The sequence below is a fragment of the Panthera onca genome, chromosome B2, assembly GCF_046562875.1.
Source record: "Panthera onca isolate mPanOnc1 chromosome B2, mPanOnc1 haplotype 2, whole genome shotgun sequence".
In the NCBI taxonomy this organism is placed as follows: domain Eukaryota; kingdom Metazoa; phylum Chordata; class Mammalia; order Carnivora; family Felidae; genus Panthera; species Panthera onca.
This window is the reverse complement of record NC_138343.1, coordinates 75253124-75273802: the sequence shown is the minus strand read 5'-3', so window position 1 is coordinate 75273802 and position 20679 is coordinate 75253124. Positions and strand designations below refer to the sequence as shown.

At 42.1% G+C, this 20679-nt stretch overlaps 1 protein-coding gene across 1 annotated transcript in view; it reads right to left on the bottom strand.

Annotated features, from left to right (window-relative positions):
• MRAP2 (melanocortin 2 receptor accessory protein 2) overlaps window positions 1-8960 on the bottom strand; it is a 54299-nt gene extending 45339 nt beyond the window's left edge. The window contains exon 1 of the mRNA XM_060616087.3: window positions 8685-8960. The gene's annotated coding sequence lies outside the window, so the exon portion shown is untranslated. The remainder of the gene's footprint in view (window positions 1-8684) is intronic.
• Between the last annotated feature and the right edge of the window lie 11719 nt (window positions 8961-20679).

Here is a 20679-nt window from a genome sequence, read left to right as displayed (position 1 = left end):
TGGATTCATCCTCCCTGTCTTCAGATGAACACTTGAGTAGATCCTTGGGTAGACGTTTCTGCTCAAGCAACCACTTCAAAGTCCCAAAAGAATTCAAGTTTGCAGTCTGGAAATAAAAGAAACTCCAACCTGGGTATAACATTAAATCTCCTTCCCTATGCCAGCTAGGTCCCGCTGCCCGCTAGTCTCTGCAGGGATTGGGGGAATATTGATCTCTTTTCTTATTCTCCCCTTTATGTGCAACTGCTTGTCAGTTTATCACCCTGCCAAAATCAAAGTAGGGGCCGGGACTATATGGCCCCTCTGTTTATGGGTACTTTAATGATACTCACTTTCCTTCAGCTGACTGCTCACTCTTCCTTAGTCTCTGGATTTCTGGAAACTCTAGCTGCTGGGGTGCCCTCACTCCTGGGCTGAATTTAGAGTGGCTCCAGGTCAGCCCTCTTTCCTACATGGTCCCACTTGGTCCCACAGGAAGGTCTATGATATCTTTTGCCCTAACAAACTCTGCGAAGGCAGGTGATCCTACTGCCCAGGCCACCACATGAGCCCCAAATGCAAGAAACACCTGTACAGTTCTTGTTGTACAAGAAACTAGTGTTTCTTCAAAAGTCCCCCTTGCTGGATTTGGGATGAAGGAAATGATCTTTCTGAATAAATCTCTTTAATAAAGCCTCCTCTCATAATCCTCATATTCTTGAAGCAGCCAGTGGGGTATGTTATGCAAAAGTTCTCAAATATATACACTAAAATTTCTACTTGGTGGTCTAGCACTGTCTTTTGGAATTTCACATAATTTGAATGTGTGGCTCAGTCAAAACTTTACTTCAGTACCCTACTTACATACCCATACACACAAATGCATAGACTATAATTTCCAATTATTTTTAAAGTTTATTTACTTTTATGTATCTAGTAAAGTTGAGGAATTTGAGCATTGAAAGGGGCAGAGACATGGAAGTCAATACTCTCTCACTGGGGGGGAATACTCTCTCAGTCCTGACAGAAAATCACCTAAAATTGGCTTGATCTGATACTGAGAACAAACCTACTTCCTCTTCTCCAGATATCTGAGGACTGGTCTCATAACTGGCCAAGGCTCCTCTCTGCCAGGCTACATACTTATTGTTCCTCACATGGCCTAGTCTTCAGATCCTCATCATCTAGGTCACTTTACTCTGGATGCTGCAAAGTTAGTTTCTGTCCTCCATTAAGGGGCCACCAGAAGGGGATGCTGTGTGGAGGGAGCCTAGGCTCCCATGATCCAGTCATCACAGGTTTGAGGTAGATGGTAGTAGTTAAGGGCCCAGGTTCTAATCCCAGCTCTACTGTTTACTGGCTATGTAATCTTAAACAAATTATTTAATCTTTCTGTGCTTCAGCCTTCTCATCTGTTACCGGAGAATGGTGATAATTATATTCCCTACTTCATGAAGTTGTTACAGGGATTGAGATAAAATTGTGAAACACTCATAATTATGCCTGGCACATAATAAGCTCCACACAAATGTCTGTTTAAAAAAAAAAAAGACCTGTCATTGTCATTGCAACCCAAGTTTGCGACTGAGTAGCTACTTTACATTATGGTCCTTTCAGGGCTTGGTGAGCCACTGAAATCCTTGGGTTTTTTTTTCTTTTACGTGAATTATGAATTGCTACTCACTGGGGTCACTCCATCTTTTACTTTTTAAATTGACTGTGAACCTAAATGCAGGACTAGGCCTTCAGCCTTCTAGTATTATTATCTCTTGCCCAGATATAAAATGTGTCTCATGGAGTATCCTGCCAGATTTTTACTTGCCACATCTCTGATAAATGTCTCCTCTATGCTTTCTCCTGATAAATAATACCAAGGAGTTGCAGGGACAGGGAAAGAGCCTTGTTGTACATCCTCTATTCCCTTACTTTATCCTTAGGGATAGTATGAGACTTTGCAAAATGCTTCTGCAAAGGCAGGACACTATTTGGGCCATCTGTAATGAGGAGCAGGGACCAGTGACTAAATTATTTGTACGTCTCTAGCTTTGGGAAGCCCCATTTGTAAAATGTAAATAGCAACATCCACCTAGCTGTGAGAAGTAAAGGAGATTGTGCTCAAAAGTGGGCACTAGGGCACTAGGAAGCAGCTTGCCAAGTCACTGCCATACCGAAAACATTAAAAGGTAAAAAATAAACATTCTCTAGAAGAAATAGCATATTGGGCCACAAAATCAGTCTCAACAAATACAAGAAGATCCAAGTCATATCATGTACCTGTTCTGACCACAACACTATGAAACTAGAAGTCAACCACAGAAAAAAATCTAGAAAGACCAGAAAGACATGGAGGTTATATAACATTCTACTAAACAATGAATGAGTCAACCAGGAAATAAAAGAAGAAATAAAAAGATATATGGAAACAAATGAAAATGAACATAATGGTCCAAAATATTTGGGCTTCAGCAAAAGTGGTCCTAAGAGGGAAGTATATAGCAATACAGGCCTACCTTATGAGCAAGAAAAATCTCAAGTAAAAACCTAACCTTACACCTACAGGAGCTAGAAAATGAACAACAAGTGAAGCCTAACGCCAGCTGAAGGAAGGAAATAATAAAGGTTAGACCAGAAATAAATGATATAGAGACAAAACAAAAACAAAAACAATAGAACATTAGAACAAATCAATTAAACCAGAAACTGGTTCTTTGAAAAAAATCAACAAAATTGATAAACCTCTATCCAGACTTACCTAGAAAAAGTGAAAAGAACTCAGATAAATAAAATCACAAATTAGAGAGAAGAAATAACATCCAACACCACAGAAATACAAACAATTATAGGAGAATACTATGAAAACTATATGCCAACAAATTGGACAACCTAGAGGAAATGCACAATTTCCTAAAAGCATATAACTACCAAAACTGAAACAGGAAGAAATAGAAAATTTGAACAGACTGATACCTAGCAAAGAAATCAAATCAGTAATCAAAAAACTCCCAACAACAGCAGTCCAGGACCAGATGGTTTTACAGGTGAATTCTACCCAACATTTAAAGAAGAGTTAATACTTATTATTCTCTGGGAATGCAAGCTGGTGCAGCCACTCTGGAAAACAGTATGGAGGTTCCTCAAAAAACTAAAAATAAAACTACCCTACAACCTGGCAATTGCACTACTAGGTATTTATCCAAGGGATACAGGTGTGCTGTTTCGAAGGGACACATGCACCCCCATGTTTATAGCAGCACTATCAACAATAGCCAAAGTATGGAAAGAGACCGAATGTCCATCGATGGATGAATGGATAAAGAAGATGTGGTATACATATACAATAGAGTATTACTCAGCAGTCAAAAAGAATGAAATCTTGCCATTTGCAACTACGTGGATGGAACTGGAGGGTATTATGCTAAGTGAAATTAGTCAGAGAAAGACAAATAACATATGACTTCACTGACATGAGGACTTTAAGAGACAAAACAGATGAACATAAGGGAAGGGAAACAAAAACAATATAAAAACAGGGAGGGGGACAAAACAGAAGAGACTCATAAATATGGAGAGCAAACTGAGGGTTATGGGAGGGATTATGGGAGGGGGGATGGGCTAAATGGGTAAGGGGCACTAAGGAATCTACTCCTGAAATCATTTTTGTACTATATGCTAACTAATTTGGATGTAAATTTAAAAAAAATAAAAAGTAAAACAAGTTTAAATAAATAAATAAATAAATAAAATACTTATTCTTCTCAAACTATTCCATAAAATAGAAAAGGAAGGAAAACCTCCAAAATCATTTTATGAAGTGAACATTACCCTGATGCCAAAACCTGAGAAAGAAAGCACAAACAAAGAGAACTATAGGCCAATCAATATTTCTGATGAACACAAATGCAAAAATCCTCAACAAAATAGTAGCAAACCAAATCCAATAGTACATTAAAAAAATAATCCACCATAATCAACTTGGATTTATTCCTGGGTTGCAAGTGTGGTTCATATTTGCAAATCAATCAATGAGATACATCACATTAATATAAGAAAGGATTAGAACCCTATGGTTATTTCAATAGATGCAGAAAAGCACTTGACAAAGAACAACATCCATTCGTGATAAAAACTCTCAACACAGTAGATTTAGAGGGAGGATACTTCAACATAGTAAAGGCCATATATAGCTAATATCATCTTAAATGGAGGAAAAGTGAGAACTTTTCTTCTATGATCAGGAACAAGACAAGGATGTCCATTTTCCCCACTTTTGTTCAATATAGTACTGGAAGTCCTAACCACAATAATCAGACAACAAAAATAAATAAAAGTCATCTAAATCAGCATGGAAGAAGTAAAATTTTCACTATTTGCAGATGACATGATACTATATAAAGAAAACCTGAAAGACTCCACCAAAAACTGCTAGAACTGATTAATGAATTTAATAAAGTTGCAGGATACAGGATCAATGTACAGAAATCTGTTGCATTTTTATACACTAATAATTAAGTAGCAGAGAAAGAAATTAAGAAAACCATCCCACTTACAACTGCACGAAAACCAATAAGATACCTAGGAATAAACCTAACCAAAGAGGTGAAAGACCATACTCTGAAAATTATAAAACACTGATGAAATAAATTGAAGATGACGAAATAAATGAAAAGACATTCCATGCTCATGGATTGGAAGAACCAATATTATTAAAATGCCTGTACTACCCCAAATAATCTATACATTTAATGCAATCCCTATCAAAACACCAACCGCGTTTTTCACAGAACTAGAATAAAAATCCTAAAATTGTATGGAACCACAAAAGACCTCGAATAGCCATCTTGAAAAAGAAATACAAAGCTGGAGGCATCATAGTTCTATACTTCAAATTATATTACAAAGCTGTAGTAATCAAAACAGATGATACTGACACAAAAATAGACACACAGATCAATAGAACAGAATAGAAAACCCAGAAATGAACCCACAATTACATGATCAATTAATCTTCAACAAAGCAGAGAAGAATATCCAATGGAAAAAAGACAGTCTCTTCAACAAATGGTGTTGGGAAAACTGGACAGCCACATGCAAAAGAATGAAACTGGACCATTCTCCTTCACCATATACAAAAATAAACTCAAACTGGATGAAAGACTAAATGTGAGACCTGAAACCATAAAAATCATTGAAGAAATAACAGGCAGTCATTTCTCTGACATCAGCTGTAGCAACTTTTTCTAGATAAGTCTCCTGAGGGCAGGTAAACAAAAGCAAAAATAAACTATTAAGCTATGTCAAAATAAAAAGCTTCTGCACAGCAAAAGTAACAATCAACAAAAGTAAAAGGCAACCTACAGAATGGGAGAAGATGTTTGCAAATGACATATCCAATAAAGAATTAGTATCCAAAGTTTATGAAGAACTTATAAAACTCAACACCCAAAAAACAAATAATCCAATTTAAAAATGGGCAGACGACATGAATAGACATTTTTCCAAAGAAGACACAGATGGCCAACAGACACATGAAAAGATGCTCAACATCACTGATCACCAGGGAAATGCAAATCAAAACTTCAATGAGATATCACCCCACACCTATCAGAACGACTAAAATCAACAACACAAAAAAACAAAACAGGCTTTGCCAAGGATGTGGGGATAGGGGAGCCCTTTTGTACTATTGGTGGGTATGCAAACTGGTGCAGCCACTCTGGAAAACAGTATGGAGCTTCCTCAAAAAGTTAAAAATAGAACTACCCTACAATCTAGTAATTGCACTACTAGGTGTTTGCCCAATGAACACAAAACATTAATTCAAAGGGATACATGCACCCTAATGTTTATAGCAGCATTATATACAATAGCCAAATTATAGAGCCCAAGTGTCCATCGACTGATGAATGGATGAATGGATAAAGAAGATGTGGTATATATAAGCAATGGAATATTACTCAGCCATAAAAGAAGAATGAAATCTTGCCATTTGCAACGACATGGATAGAGCTAGAGAGTATTGTGCCAAGCAAAATAAGTCAATCAGGGAAAGACAAATACCATATAATTTCACTCATGTGTAGAATTTGAGAAACAAAACAAATGAGCAAAGGGGGGGGGGGGAAGAGAGAGAGAGGCAAATCAAGAAACAAACTCTTAACTATAGAGAACTGATGATTACCAGAGGGGAGGCAGGTGGGGGGAATAGGTGAAATAGGTGATGGGGATTAAGGAGGGCACTTGTGATGAGCACGGGGTGTTGTATGAAGTGTGGAATCATTATACTTTACACCTAAAACTAGTATTACACTGTATGTTAACTATCTGGAATTTAAATAAAAACTCTAAAAAAATAAAGGTTAAAAATAAGGAATTTATAGAGGAATTCTGATTGGCAAAATATCAGGCCTAGAGAAATGGGGAAGAGGAAGGCTACATTTTCCAGAATGTGCAGATGATACAATTTGCAAAGTGAAACCGCACCATGAGCAGAGTGGGGGTAGCCTAGAAGGATGAAGAGGGACATCCAGGGATAGGTTTGGACACCCCTACAGAGGCAGCAGGATGGACAACACAGAACAATACACACGCACATTTGATAAAACAATACTCTCCCTTGCACATGCAATGCACTTGATGTTTTCTCTCCCCTGCTATTTAATTTCACGTTTAAAAAAAAAAAAAAATGCTGATGATGGAGCACCTGGGCGGCTCAGCTGGTTAAGCATCCAACTCTTGATTTTGGCTCAAGTCAGGATCTCACATTTCACGGGACTGACTCTGCATCAGGCTCCATGCTGACAGTGCAGAGCCTGCTTAGGATTCATTCTCTCTGTCTCTCTCTCTCTCTCTCTCTCTCCCAGTCTCTTTCCCTCTCTCTCAAAATAAATAAAATAAACTTTTTTTTTAACATTTATTTATTTTTGAGACAGAGAGAGACAGAGCATGAACGGGGGAGGGGCAGAGAGAGAGGGAGACACAGAATCGGAAGCAGGCTCCAGGCTCTGAGCCATCAGCCCAGAGCCCGACGTGGGGCTCGAACTCACAGACCGCGAGATCGTGACCTGAGCCGAAGTCGGACGCTCAACCGACTGAGCCACCCAGGCGCCCCCAAAATAAACTTTTTTAAAATGCTGGTGCAACTCACTACATTCATATCACTACCCTATATGAGTTATAACCCACATTTGAAAAACAAGAGGTATGGCATGCTCCAATCTACAAACGGATAAGTCTCTAGAAAAGAGAAATCGTTTGACATAAATTGTCTTTGCAAATCCTTTCCTGGGTGGTCTTTAGCTTTCTCCTTTAAAAATTTGTTCTGAAACACTGCCAGGATTCAATGTTTCCCTCTTTTGAAAAGTCTGGTTGGGGTTCTCCTCTCTCAAGCCTGCTTTAGGTGAATGCTTTCACTGCTCTAGGATGCCTGTTTTTTGGCCTTGAACAATCCAGCCCAGTCTTGGGTTTCAAGACCTCTTAAAGGGGTCTTATTTCTTTGCTCCCAGAAAGAAACAAACTGGGAGCAACTCTGCCTTCTCCTCCACCTGCTGGTATCCTGTCATCTTCCATAAACATTGGATGATCAGGGCATAACCCCTTGATGTGGATACTCCAACTCATGGTGGCCTCTCCCATCCTGGACCTTACCGGTGGCAGGCCCAGGCCACTTTCCTACCTGTGTTCTTAGTAAGGAACCCCTTGTGATGTACCTAAGGGGCACTAGCTTCACAGTCCTAGTTTCCAGGCCTCTACTCCCACTATTAACTGGAGGATTCGGTTGGAAAACTTGTATCTCAACCTAAGCATTTTTCACGTGCAAACTGGAAATACTATCACTTACCTTTGGGGTTTTCATAAGGATTTATAGATGGAAGTTCCCCTTTCTTCCCTGGAATAGCATTGGCAATTTCTCCCAACCCCCCTTTGCTTTCAGGACACCATTAAATGTTTCCTTATGTCATGAGATTAAATCCAGAGTAATAGCTGGGATTCCTCGAGTCTTCTAAACTGCTTAGGAAACCACAAAGCCTCAAAACAACTTTCTAACGAGGCGATCTTTTGTCTTCCTCAATTAATTATGCGGCAAGGATGGAAAAGGAAGAAAAACGAAACCGGTATTTCCCTCTAATCAGTAAAATGACCTGCAGGCAGGCTCCCTAGCGCAAACGAAATGAATTAACTGTCAAGCCAGGGTTGATTCCGAGAACCGTGCCCACCGCAGGGGGCGTGCACCCCGGGCCAGCGGACAGCGCACTTCCCCTGGATGCGTAGGGTCCCCGCGCCCAGAAGGGCTCTCAGCTGTAGGGCACAAAGGTGGCAGGCAGACCAGGGTGTGGAAAGTTTTCTCACGGGCGGGGGAAGGTGTTCCTCGGCCTTCCCAGTGGAGCGGAGGAAACCCACCCAAGCCGAAGCCCGAGCCCCGAGCGCCACCGCTCCCAGCCTTTTCGGACGGCCTCCGGCGGGACGCTCACATCAGCGGGCTGCGAGGAAGGTTATAAACTTGGGTGCTCTCCACGGGGTCTCACTCTTCTCCTGCGCACCTCCAAAGCCTCAATTTTCCCCTTCCCACTCCCATCCTCCCAAACATCCCCCAACTAAAGTCCACCCCCAAACCCAACGGAGCCCGACTGCCTGCCTTCTCTCAAGCCTCCCGCACCCAGTGCCTCGGCTCTGCGTGGTCCCGGGCGCCCCGTCCCGCCCGCGGTTACCGGCTGGCGCTCCCCGGCCCGCGGGCGCCGCTCCTCCGAGGTGCGTGAGCTTCGCCACCGCCTCCACCTCCTCCCGCGGCCCCGGGCTTGGCGAGTCGCTCCTGGCGCCGCGGTGCGGCGGGGACGCGCGCTCCCGACCTGCAGGCGAGCTGGCCCGGGGATGCCGAGGCCCAGAGGAGGCGAGCTTTGCCGAACCCTGCCCCTGGCTGTCTGGATAAGAGCTTTCCGCCAAGAAAGGGAAAAGGGATCCGAGAACTCTTTACCCTCCCCAGCTCTGCAGTGGGTCCCTCAGGCCGATTTTGACTAATGAGCTGAGCAAGGAGAGGGCAGCATGAATGAGATTTATGAGAAATCCTCAGCGTTGGATTCAAGTTCAGTAAGGCCGGGCTCCTCTAGCACGAGCTGCTAGAATTACCTCAATTTCAGTTTCTTCTCTTGCTTCCAGGTACCGGTGCCAACGGACAGTCTAAATGTCCCCCAAACAGGGCCTCAAAAGGATAGGACTGGACCAAGAAAGAGTAGTTTCAAGTTAGCAGAAGTGGCTGTCTCCTCCCTTCCAGTAAATCTTTACTGGATTCGTATTCCATGCCAGACGCTGATCTGGGTGCTGTGGATACTATCTCCTGGAGCTTGTCTTCTAGTAAAGAGACACTCAATAAACATAAATAAAATATGCAGTATGCGCCATGGCAATAAATGCTACCGAGAAAGAATAACTCAGGGAGCGGATAAAGAACGTTGATGGCTGTGGTCGGAGGTGGCCCCAAGTGAAGGTGGCTCTTGAGTATGTAAGAGATGGACCACGGAAATCTACCCCATAAACCAAGAGCACACTGTACACACTGTATGTTAGCCAATTTTGACAATAAATTATATTTTAAAAATATTGAAAAAAAAAAAGAACTGAGATAAGAGAGCAAATCCTGCTGGCATCTGGGAGAAAGCCCTTGCTGCGTTCCTCTCACTGAGATGTTCTTTATTGTGGGAGGCATTTCCTTTACTACGCATAGGCGCCCTATCAGGCAGTATTATTACCATTTTACAAATGAGGAAAGTGTAGTTTAGGGAGGTTAAATGAATTGCCTGAGGTCACAGATTATGGTAAATGGAGGAGCTTCCCTTCAAACTCAGGAAGCCTGGTGCTCCAGAACCATGGTTTAACCAGAACCACAGGGCAGTGGGGAAAATGCAACATTAGCAGCACGCAGGCAGGCAGGCAGGCAGGCAGGCTGGCGGCGGTGTGATTAACTCCATCTCTCAGTGTCAGAAAAAGATTCCCCGTGTCACTGACTTTTTTGAAAAAGCTAGTTCCATTATTACGTGTCATATGAAACATCTTGCAAACATCTTTACAGCTGTGTGTGTGTGTATAATCCTCACCCTCATCCTCAGACAGGGTAATTCTCAATGACATAATCTGACCATCTGTGATGAGATTCTCGAGTCCTTCCCCAACTCTGTGCATCGCTCCTGCTCCTGTTTATGCAGACGCAATCTGTCACCCATGCAGTGGAGCCTGCACAGCACGACATCAGAGAGCAGAGCCACAAAATTGGGGGCGCTGAGAGGCAAAGGGGCAAACCAGTCTCCGCCTCAGAGTCAGAATCTGATGGCCGCTTTGGGGCAGAGTGCCAATGGCTCCTGAGGCAGAGAACAGGGGCACATTGCACTATGTGGCAGAGGCCACTGAACATCAGTTTCAGAGGCTAGAACTGCCGCCGCATCCAGTGGGAACAGCACCGTCAGTAGGATGGTCGAACTCCTGTTTCTCTGCTAAGTATTTCTGCCCTCCCACAGCTACACCCATTCCCTTCTCCTCTCCCCCAGTGCCAGCAACATCTTCCTACCTGGAGTTTGGCTATTAAATAGTCTCCTCTTATTCCTCCATAGCCACCCCCCTCTCTCTCTATATATAGATATAGATGATACAGATATATGTAAAGTTTATTTATTTTGAGAGACAGAGCACGAGTGGGGGGAAGGGCAGAGAGAGAGAGAAGAGAGGGAGAGAATCCCAAGCAGGTTCTGAGTAGAACCCAGCACCGGGCTCCAACTCACAAAGCTGTCAGATCATGATCTGAGCTGAAACCAAGAGTCAGACGATTAACTGACTGAGCCAGCCAGGTGCCCCTGGCCTGATTTACATTTAATTTTTCCACAAGTCTTAGCATAGTACCTTGCAGTCAGTGGACCTTTAGTGAGTATTTTGTGAATTAATCTATAAGAATGCAACTTCAGTGTCTCTTACTTTTGTCTTTTCATTCCAAAATAGCTTTCAAGATCATGGTAATTTAGTGACAAGACTGAGTTACATGTAGCTATAGCTGTTGCTTGTCCGTAGAAATTGACAACAGTTTACTTTGAGGTAAATTCTATTTGCCCCATCCTGGAATTTGAAAACTGAGATTTAGGAGTAGATCCTAAGGGCTCTCATCACAAGGAAAGTTTTTTTCTGTTTTGCTTGTTCTTTTTACTGTATCCATATGAGAGGATAGATGGTAACTAAACTTACCGAGGTAATCACTTTGCAATACATGTGAGTCAAACCATTATGGTGGTTTATATATACAGTGATTCTGTCATTAATTAACTTATACAGTGATGTATGTCACTTATATCTCAATAAAACTGGAGGAACAAAGACAAGGAACAATAACAGAGTTATTGCACTCAAAGTTGCTTGCAATCTAGTAGAAGGGACAGACAAATTGGAAAATACTCAGACTTCAGTGTTATATAGCTTATAAAAGAGATGCATAGAGGTCCTAAAGGGACACTTTGTTTTAGCTTTGATAATGACAATAAGGATTCACTGAAAAGATAGAATATAATTTTAATTTTGAAGGATATAGTTTTTTATAATGAAAAAAAGCATATGGTAGACAAAGGGCATCTGCAAAAATATGGAAGCATGAAAAAATACTGTACATTCAGGGAATGACCGCAATGATTCAGGGTGGGGGGGGGTGCATCATGGTGAGAGCAGTACTGAGGGCAAGCTGGAAAGGTAAGCACAGCCAAAACACAAGGGGTCCATGGAGTCCACTACTCTCTTAAAATGTACAAAATCATGGATGTCTACGTACATGCATTTTCCAGGGAAGAGGTTTGATAGCTTTAGTCAAATTACCAAAGGGGTTGACTGACCCAGAGCCAGGAGGTGGCCTGCTGCACAATCCACAGAACACAGGTAACCCCCAGGAGGTTGCAACATCAGGATTGGGGGTGGGCACAAGGTTCACCCCACCAAATCACCTCCAAACATGGAGTGCATTGCCAGCCCTGGGCAAGGATGGCTGAACCCTTACCCTTCAGCACCTGCACCCAGATCCCCTCCAAGGGCAGAAGGAAGGCAGAGCTGGGCAGCCAACATACCAGAAGGAGGGAGCTGACAGCTCAGAACTTTTACCAGACAGCAGGACCACAGTGAACCAAGATTCTAAGCCCTCGGTGCATTGCCCCACCAGACTTGTGCCCCTACCCTACCTTCCTATGTTGAAGTCCTAACCCCCAATACCTCAGAATATGACTATATTTGGAGATAGGGCCTTTAAAGACGTAATTGAGGTCAAATGAGGTCATGTGAATGGGCCTTAATCCTATCTGACTTGTGTCCTTATAAGAAGAAGAGGTGAGGACACACAGACACTTGTGTACACAAAGGGATGACCATGGCAAGAGGCACCAAGAGGGAAGCCACGTGCCAGCCAAAGAGGGAGGCCTTAGAGGAAATTAACCCTGCTGGCACCTTGATCTTGGACTGCCAGTCTCCAAAACAATGAAACAATAAATTTCTGTTGTTTAAGCCATCAAGTCTGTGGTATTTTGTTTGGCAGCCCTAAACATCTAATAGATTTACAAAACATAGATTCAAATTCAAAGATGAAAATTTTAAGAAATTCAGTATAGTGGCCACAGAGCATTAAATCTCAAATGAGGGCTTTCCTAAGCATGGAATGTCGTGCTGCTACACTGGTCACATCCCCCTGAAGCCAGGTCTTAGAAATAAGGGAGTGACAATCTGCAGACAATTTGGGATCTGGGAGTGGAGAGGTGTGGCTAAAGCAGTGGGAACGGATGAGACTGCCTCCCAGAAACACGAAGTGAAAAGACAAGAGAAGAGAAAGAGTTGATATCAGAAACATGGAACACAAACCTGGAAGGAAGACAGAGAAAGAACGATTAGAGAAATAAGAGATGAACAAGAGAAGGTGGAACCTGATGGAGAAATGGGCACTAGTGTCAAAGACCCAAGGTTAGGTGATTAAGAACTTGAGCCCATTGGTCTTTGCACAGAGGTCATGTGGTGGAAACAGGTCAGATTACTGTTGGTTAAAGAGTAAGGACGGCAATTATAGGCTACTCCTCTAAGGAGGCTGGGGAGGGGCTGGAAGTGGGACTGCTGGGGACCTCTGTGCAAGCACAGGAGGAGTCCAGGAGACTGAAATCCAGCCCCACGTTCTGTCACCCCATCAGCCTTCAGGTCAATGGGAGGTATTCTAGCAGAGGCACCAAACTGCCTAGCCTTGAATAACAAAGCTGTAGCTGGAGCTTTTCTTTTTATCTGTTTATTCTTGGGGCCCCCTCTCTTGTTTCATGAGAGCAGGAACTGTTCTGTCTCCACCAGGGACTAGCTGCAGCACCTGGCACCCAGGAAGCACAGCAACATATGCTGAATAAATTAATGGAATGCAGAGTCAAGTGACAGGTTGTGTTTGTTTTGTTTTGTCTTCATTTATTTGTTTCAGATGAAAAAGTCTTAAACATGTTTATAGATTGAGAGCTTCCAGAAGGAAGAGAGAAGTTGAAGAAAGATTTGAGAGAGGAAAGAATTGATGAAATAAGATACTAGGGAATAGAGTAAGAAAATAAATCAACATAAATACTAGAAGCAAACATTTTTTTTTTGTATCTGAATCATCCTTTGGGAAATTCATTTATTCATCTAGTGGTGACTACTTTGCTTTATCCTGGACCCTACTAGGGGGCACCTGGGTGGCTTAGTCAGCTAAGGTTTCAGCTCTTGGTTTCAGCTCAGGTCACAATCTCAGTTTGTGAGTTCAAGCCCCACATGGGGCTCCACACTGACAAAGCAGAGTCTGCTTGGGATTCTTTCTCTCCCCCACCCCCCACTGAAGTTCACTCTCTCTTTCAAATAAATAAACTAAAAAAAATTATAACCTGGACTCTACTGGGAATGGAGAACTTTTAGGAAGGGAGGTTGGATACAAAAGAAAGTGAAAGAGCTATTTCCTTCCAGCTATTCAGGATGGCACCTTCTAGTTGAAGAGATTTCTCATGGAAAAAGATAAACAATGATGAAACACAGCAACACAGCAAGGATGGTCCCAACTGTTTGAGTAATAAAAAACAAAACAAAACAAAACAAAACAAAACAAAAAAAACCCACAAAGATTCAGAAACAGAATGAATGGAGAGAAAACCTGGACACGTTAGGAAAATCTACTGCAGAGAAGGAGAGGAGATGGGGGAAAGGACGCAGAGAAGAAATAAAGGAAGGTGGATTCTGGCATGACCTGCTGATAATAGGTTGGCTGGCAGCTTTCACCATCTGGAAGGCGGGGGCTCAGTGTTGCCCCAGGACCTGGGACAGCTCCATTTATTTTCCGGTTAACGAGGACCCATGCCAAAGGGCCCCGCCAGGAAGCAATAAAAATGCAGACCTGTCTGAGAGAACGACACATCCCTAACGGCTAATGTGTCTGGGTGAGGAAAATTTGGCAGTTTCAGAGTCCAATAACATGGCAAGGACGCCCTAAAGGAAATGATGAGAAAGAAAAATAGACATTGTTCTCATATATTGAAGTGTATAACACAGTTACCTCTCTGACTTGATTGTTTTCTTCAAAGAATAGGATAATCCGTCGTCAACCCATATCAAAGGCAAAATCACACACAACACACACATGGACGCAGGTGTTCCACCATGCAAAGTTCTCCAAGGGAGAAGCAAGCACAACGCACTTCATTGACATAGTTGTTCAATTAAGCTTCAGAAAATAGAATGGTGCGTGTTTCGAAATGCTGAGGCTTCTAAGATGTGAGCAGTTCAGGCTACAGTTGGTCATGTTCTAATCATGAATCTCTCCCAAGTCATTAATAGTGGTAGCTCTCCACCTAATTTCCTAGATGCTTTGAGCATTGTCACCTTTTTTCTTATTCTGCATAAACTGTATTTCATTGCCATCTCTTGGCTTTATACTATTGTTGTTTTTAAATTAGCACAATTATTTCTGAGTCTATGCAAACTGCTCTCCCTTGCCAACCATTTCCTTTTATTCCATGGAGCAAGGACACCAGGGCACGCCATACACCTGCATGTGTACAAACAGGGCCGCTCCTCACGGTATCCATCCCGTTCCTCCCTTCCAGTGCCAGCACATTTGCTTGGAGCTTTCCTCTTGCTGCCTATTGTTCCTCTGGAACTGCACAGACTTCCACCTACAGAGCGTGGGACCAAGCAGACAAAACATCTAATGTATTTTTGTTCATGTTTGGCACTCAGTCAGGAAGATGGAGCTCTGAGCCTCTCTGAAATGTCAAGCTGAATACACTTTACACCACCAGAGAGAGACACAGTGCACCAAGGAGAAACCATAGCCTCGTGGTGATAACTTGTAGCCCCAGGCTCTAACGCTCTCGTATTTCTTTTTCTCAAAATCAAATTGTGCGTTTTGGAGTAAATTTCTGGTGGCTTCTTAAGTGTTTACTATCACACGATAATGACGAAGCTTCTGTTTATTGGCTCTGGGCTCACTGACTCACTGACAACAAATGGAAAGCAGAGACTGGTTTGTTCTGGCTCCTTGCTTTCTATTATTCCTTAAATTATATCACAGCCAATATTAGGCATGCATGAATTATTTCAAAATGGAAAAACATATCTCTAGCTCTGCTATTAGAGATTATAGCCACATGCATGTCCCACATATCCATGCCTCTGTCTGCATGCCTGCCACCATGCAGGAAGGTAGGTGAGGACAAGATGAGATCTTGCAGCCCTGCATGGCTTCACCTTCCGACGAAGTCTACCTTTCTCCCACTTTTCTCTCTGATCCCTTTGCCTCAGGGGACTATTGCACTCATTATCTTTACATCAAAGATTTCTTTCTCTAGTTTTAGTTTACAACCAAGCCAGTATATCCCTGCCATTACAGAACATGCAGTCCCTAAAGTCCTACCTGCTTCAATGGCAGCTCACTGCCACCTGCCTTCACTGAATTGCTGCAGGCTCCTTAACACTGCCGGTCTGGAACCTGTCTGGTATATTCCACACCCTCCTGTTTCTCCCTCATCTCCCAGGAGCATCAGACAGTCAGGCCCTGGGGGACTTCCCTGGAGACAGCTGCCTCTACTTCTCAGGCACTGTCTTGTCACCATTGGCCACCTTTCCCTCAAGCCTTCTTTAACAACTAACATGTTTACACACACACACACACACACACACACACACAATTTCAATCCATTGCAATTTTAGAATTATCTTAGAATAGAAGCCAGTAACACTCAGCACTACCCCATGCCTTACCAAGTGCTTTGCAGACATCGCATTTAATTCTTACAATAATTTTATGAAATAGCTGCTGTTATCACCACTATTCCCATTTTACAGTTGAGGAAACTAAGGCTTAACAAGGATAGAAATGTGCCCCTATGTGCAAAAGCATTCAGCATACTTCTGCCTCTCCTCAAATTATTGCTAATACTATTCTTAATATTTCTGATTCCACCAAAAGGCAGGTCTCTATTTGTAGAAATTGACTCAATGTGAGGAAGGTAGGTAATAATGAGGAGAAGGAACAGAAGGAAGATGTGTGTGTGAGTGTGTGTGCACACACACTCACACACACATGCATGCATGTATCTAGGTATGTGTATTTGTGTATAAAATCTCAAAGAACTGTTGAAATAAATGTAAAAATATTTAAATTTTTATTATTTTTAAATTAGTATCAGCACTTTATGAAAAGCCAAAAGAGGAAAAGAAAATCATCTATAACTTCACCACCATAAAACTACCAATTTTAGCATTTTTGCATTTGCTTTTAGACTGTTGTAAAACATGGCTGTTTATATAATAATCATATTGTATGTAAAAATGTGTGTGTATACATATGTGTATTTCACTTAATCCCATTATGGTATAAGCATTTTCCATGTTATTGTATAATTTTGGTAAGCATCACCTTTACTGTAACTGTAATGGTTCATTAAGTATGTGCCATAATTCATTCAACTATCTCATAATTGATAGACAGATAGATTCTGGTTTTTTTCTACTATAAGTTTTGCTGCAATATTTGTATTTATCTTCTATAATGGCAGATATGACAAAAGTCACAGCAGTTATCCCCTCTAACCTTAATATTCATTTTACATTTGCAGACATTTTTCAGATGCATACCCACACGTGGTGCCAACAACGGCTGTCTTTGCAAAAGCCGCTGTGGGTAACAGATGTACACTCGTAAAGGGTTTTGTTTGGTCTTTATTTATAAACTGTAAATCTCTACTTATCCTGTTAACAAGAAATGTAGTTATTAAGCACCCTGAGTTTATAAATGAGAAACCACTCAATTTAGCCAGGACATGAGAGATCTGAGGGCAGGAAGAGGCGACGACGGTCTTTAAATATTTGAAGGTGAAAGAACTGGGGAGACTTGATCTGTGGCCTCAGGTGGAGGCGGGTTTCATCTGAGTGAACTTCTGCCAAGTGGCCCCGAGGCGGCCCCCTAGTGGCTGTGATCTGGAACAGGCTGGTGCAAGCGCCTGGCAGGGACTGAATCAGGGAACTCAGGCGGCTCCACACGGCTGGGCTCCCTGAGATCTTTTCCAGCCCTGAGGGGCGGTAACTGTTAGAAGTTACACAAAATGACTTTTTTCCTTTTGTAAAACAGAAAATAATCAATTACCATAAATTTGAATTGTTTAAAGTGAAAATGTGAATGTTTTTTTAATGATGGTGTGCATTGTGCATGCAGTATATTTCAGGATTGTTTTATCTTATTTTTAAAGTATTTATTTATTTATTTATTTATTGAGAGAGAGAGAAGGGCAGAGAGAGAGAGGGAGAGAGAAACCCAGGCAGGCTCTGCCCCATTAGTGCAGTGCCAGATGTGGGGCTCGACCTCATGAACTGTGAAATCATGATCTGAGCAGAAGTTGGATGCTTAACTGACTGAGCCAACCAGGCACCCCTGTTTTATTTTATTTTATTAATGTTTATTTATTTATTTGGAGAGAGAGAGAGATAGAGTACGAGCAGAGAGAGGGCGGACAGAGAGAGAATCCCAACCTCAGCACAGAGTCCCATGCAGAGCTTGATCTCAAGAACCATGAGATCATGACCTGAGCTGAAATCAAGAGTCAGCCACTTAACCAACTGAGCCACCCAGGTGTCCCTCGGGCATTGTTTTAAATGCTGGAGATAGGAGTGAGCAAAATAGACAAAACTTTGTACCTTAAAATACCTTCAAAATGTTTCTGCATGTATTTTCTTATTTGACCTCATGATGATTGGGTGAAGTGAGCTGAGCAAGGATTCTCCCCACTATGCACAAGGAAGCTAGGGCTCAGAGAGGGTCAGTGACTTGCCCAGAAACACATGTGGGAGAAAAATGAAAGCTGGCCCTATGAGCTCCTGCCCCAGTGCTCCAAGCACTGCCCTGTCACTGCCAACGGAGAGGAACTTGTGCTCCTATATTCCCACCACAGACTTCGAGGGTGGGCAACACATCCCCAATTCCCTAAAATCACTGCATTTTTAATGTAGCAAAGAGATTAAACCTCGGAAGCAGTGCTCATTACAAGCCTAATGCACTTTAATTTCTAAGCTATGAGGTTCACAAAGACTGATGTTGTATCTTGCTCATTTTTAAAACTCCATGCCTGACACATAGCATGTGCTTTATCAGTGTTTGTTAATGGATAACCACAACTCATAAGTATCAAATGCTATTCTTTTTTTTTTAGGTTTGTTTGTTTATTTATTTAAGTAATCTCTGCACCCAAGATGGGGCTAAAACTCACAACCCAAAGAACAAGAGCTGTATGCTCCTTTAAGTGAGCTAGTCAGGTGCCCCCTCAAATGCTGTTTTTATGTTGTGTTTTTAAAGTATGCTCTTCTTGGGGCTCCTCGGTGGCTCAGTCAGTTAGGCGTCAGACTTTTGATATTGGCTCAGGTCACGATCTCACAGTTTGTGGGATTGAGCCCTGCATCCAGGCCCTATGCTGGCAGAGCGGAACCTGCTTGGGATTCTCTCACTCTCCCTCTCTGTCCCTCCCCTGCTTGCTCTCTCTTGCTCTCTCTCAAAATAAACGTTAAAAAATTACAAAAAAATAAAGTATTCTCTTCTTGTGAAATTATAGTACCTCAGAAATGGAAAGTTGTTACATTTCACATGACTTTAAAGAAACTAGAAGGCTAGGATAAGATCCATGTATCGATTATAGAAATGCTTGGTTGAGACGTGGGTGGGACTGATGCCTTGGAGAAACAAGGGTCTGCCTTAATCTTCATTTTAAAGCATTGGTTGGTTATTTTGAGCATTGGTTGGTTAAAGCATGATTTTTAGTGCATTTCAGTATGTTCTGTTTAATTAAATTCTGGCCTTTGGTTTTCCAGTACTTTAACTAAATTCTTCATTATAATCACTGGGTTGTATTTACCCAGAAGTAGAATCATCTTGTGCCATCACAGGCATTCTCTACCCTTGGAAGCTAAGAAAAGTAAACACATCTTTCCATGGCAGGTTTCTAGTAGCTCTCTGTTTAAAGGGAGAAGTTAATGAAAAGGTAGCACCATGCTCCCTTTTCAAGTCCTCATTAATTGAAGACAAAGCCATATTAGACCTAAAGTAGAAAAGGATAAACACACATATATACACATAAATAACAAAAATATAGCATATGCATTTATAAATATACATACAGGCACACCTCACAGATATTGCAAGTACTGTTCCAGACCACTGTAATAAAGCAAATATCGCAATAAGTGAGTCAGATGAATTTTTTTGTTTCCAAAAGCACATAAAAATTATATTTACACTATATAAGAGTCTATTAAGTGTGCTATAGCATTATGTCTAAAAAATAATGTACATACATTGATTTAAAAAAAATGCCTTATTCCTGAAAATGGCTAACCATCATCTGAGCTTTCAGCAAACTAACCATTTCGCTGGTGGAGGGGTTTGCCTCAGCGTTGGTGGCTGTGGACTTATCAGCATGGTGGTTGCTGAAGGTGGGGGTGGCTGTGGCAATTTCTTAAAGTAAGACAATGAAGCTTGCCGCAGTGACTGACTCTTCCTTTCACAAACCATTTCTCTACAGCATGCGATGGTGTCTGATAGCATTTTGCCCATAGTACAACGTCTTCCAAATTGGAGTTGATCCTTTAAAACCCTGCTGCTGCTTTATCAATGACGTTTATATTATATTCTAAATCCTTTGTTGTCTTTTCAACAATCTCCACAGCGTCTTCACCAGGAGGAGATTCCATCTCAATAAACCACTTTCCTTGCTCATTCATGAGAAGCAGCTCCTCATCCATTTGAATTTGATCATGAGATTACAGCAATTCAGTCACATGTTCAGGCTCCACGCTTAATTCTAGTTCTCTTGCTGTTCCCACCACAGTTACTTCCTCCACTGGTGTCTTGATGCCCTCAAAGTCATCCCTGAGGGTTGGAATCAATTTCTTCCAAACTCCTGTTAATCCTGTTGATAATTTGACCTCTTACAACAAATCATGAATATTTTTTTTTAATTTTTTTTTTCAACGTTTATTTTATTTTTGGGACAGAGAGAGACAGAGCATGAACGGGGGAGGGACAGAGAGAGAGGGAGACACAGAATCGGAAACAGGCTCCAGGCTCCGAGCCATCAGCCCCGAGCCCGACGCGGGGCTCGAACTCACGGACCGTGAGATCGTGACCTGGCTGAAGTCGGACGCTTAACCGACTGCGCCACC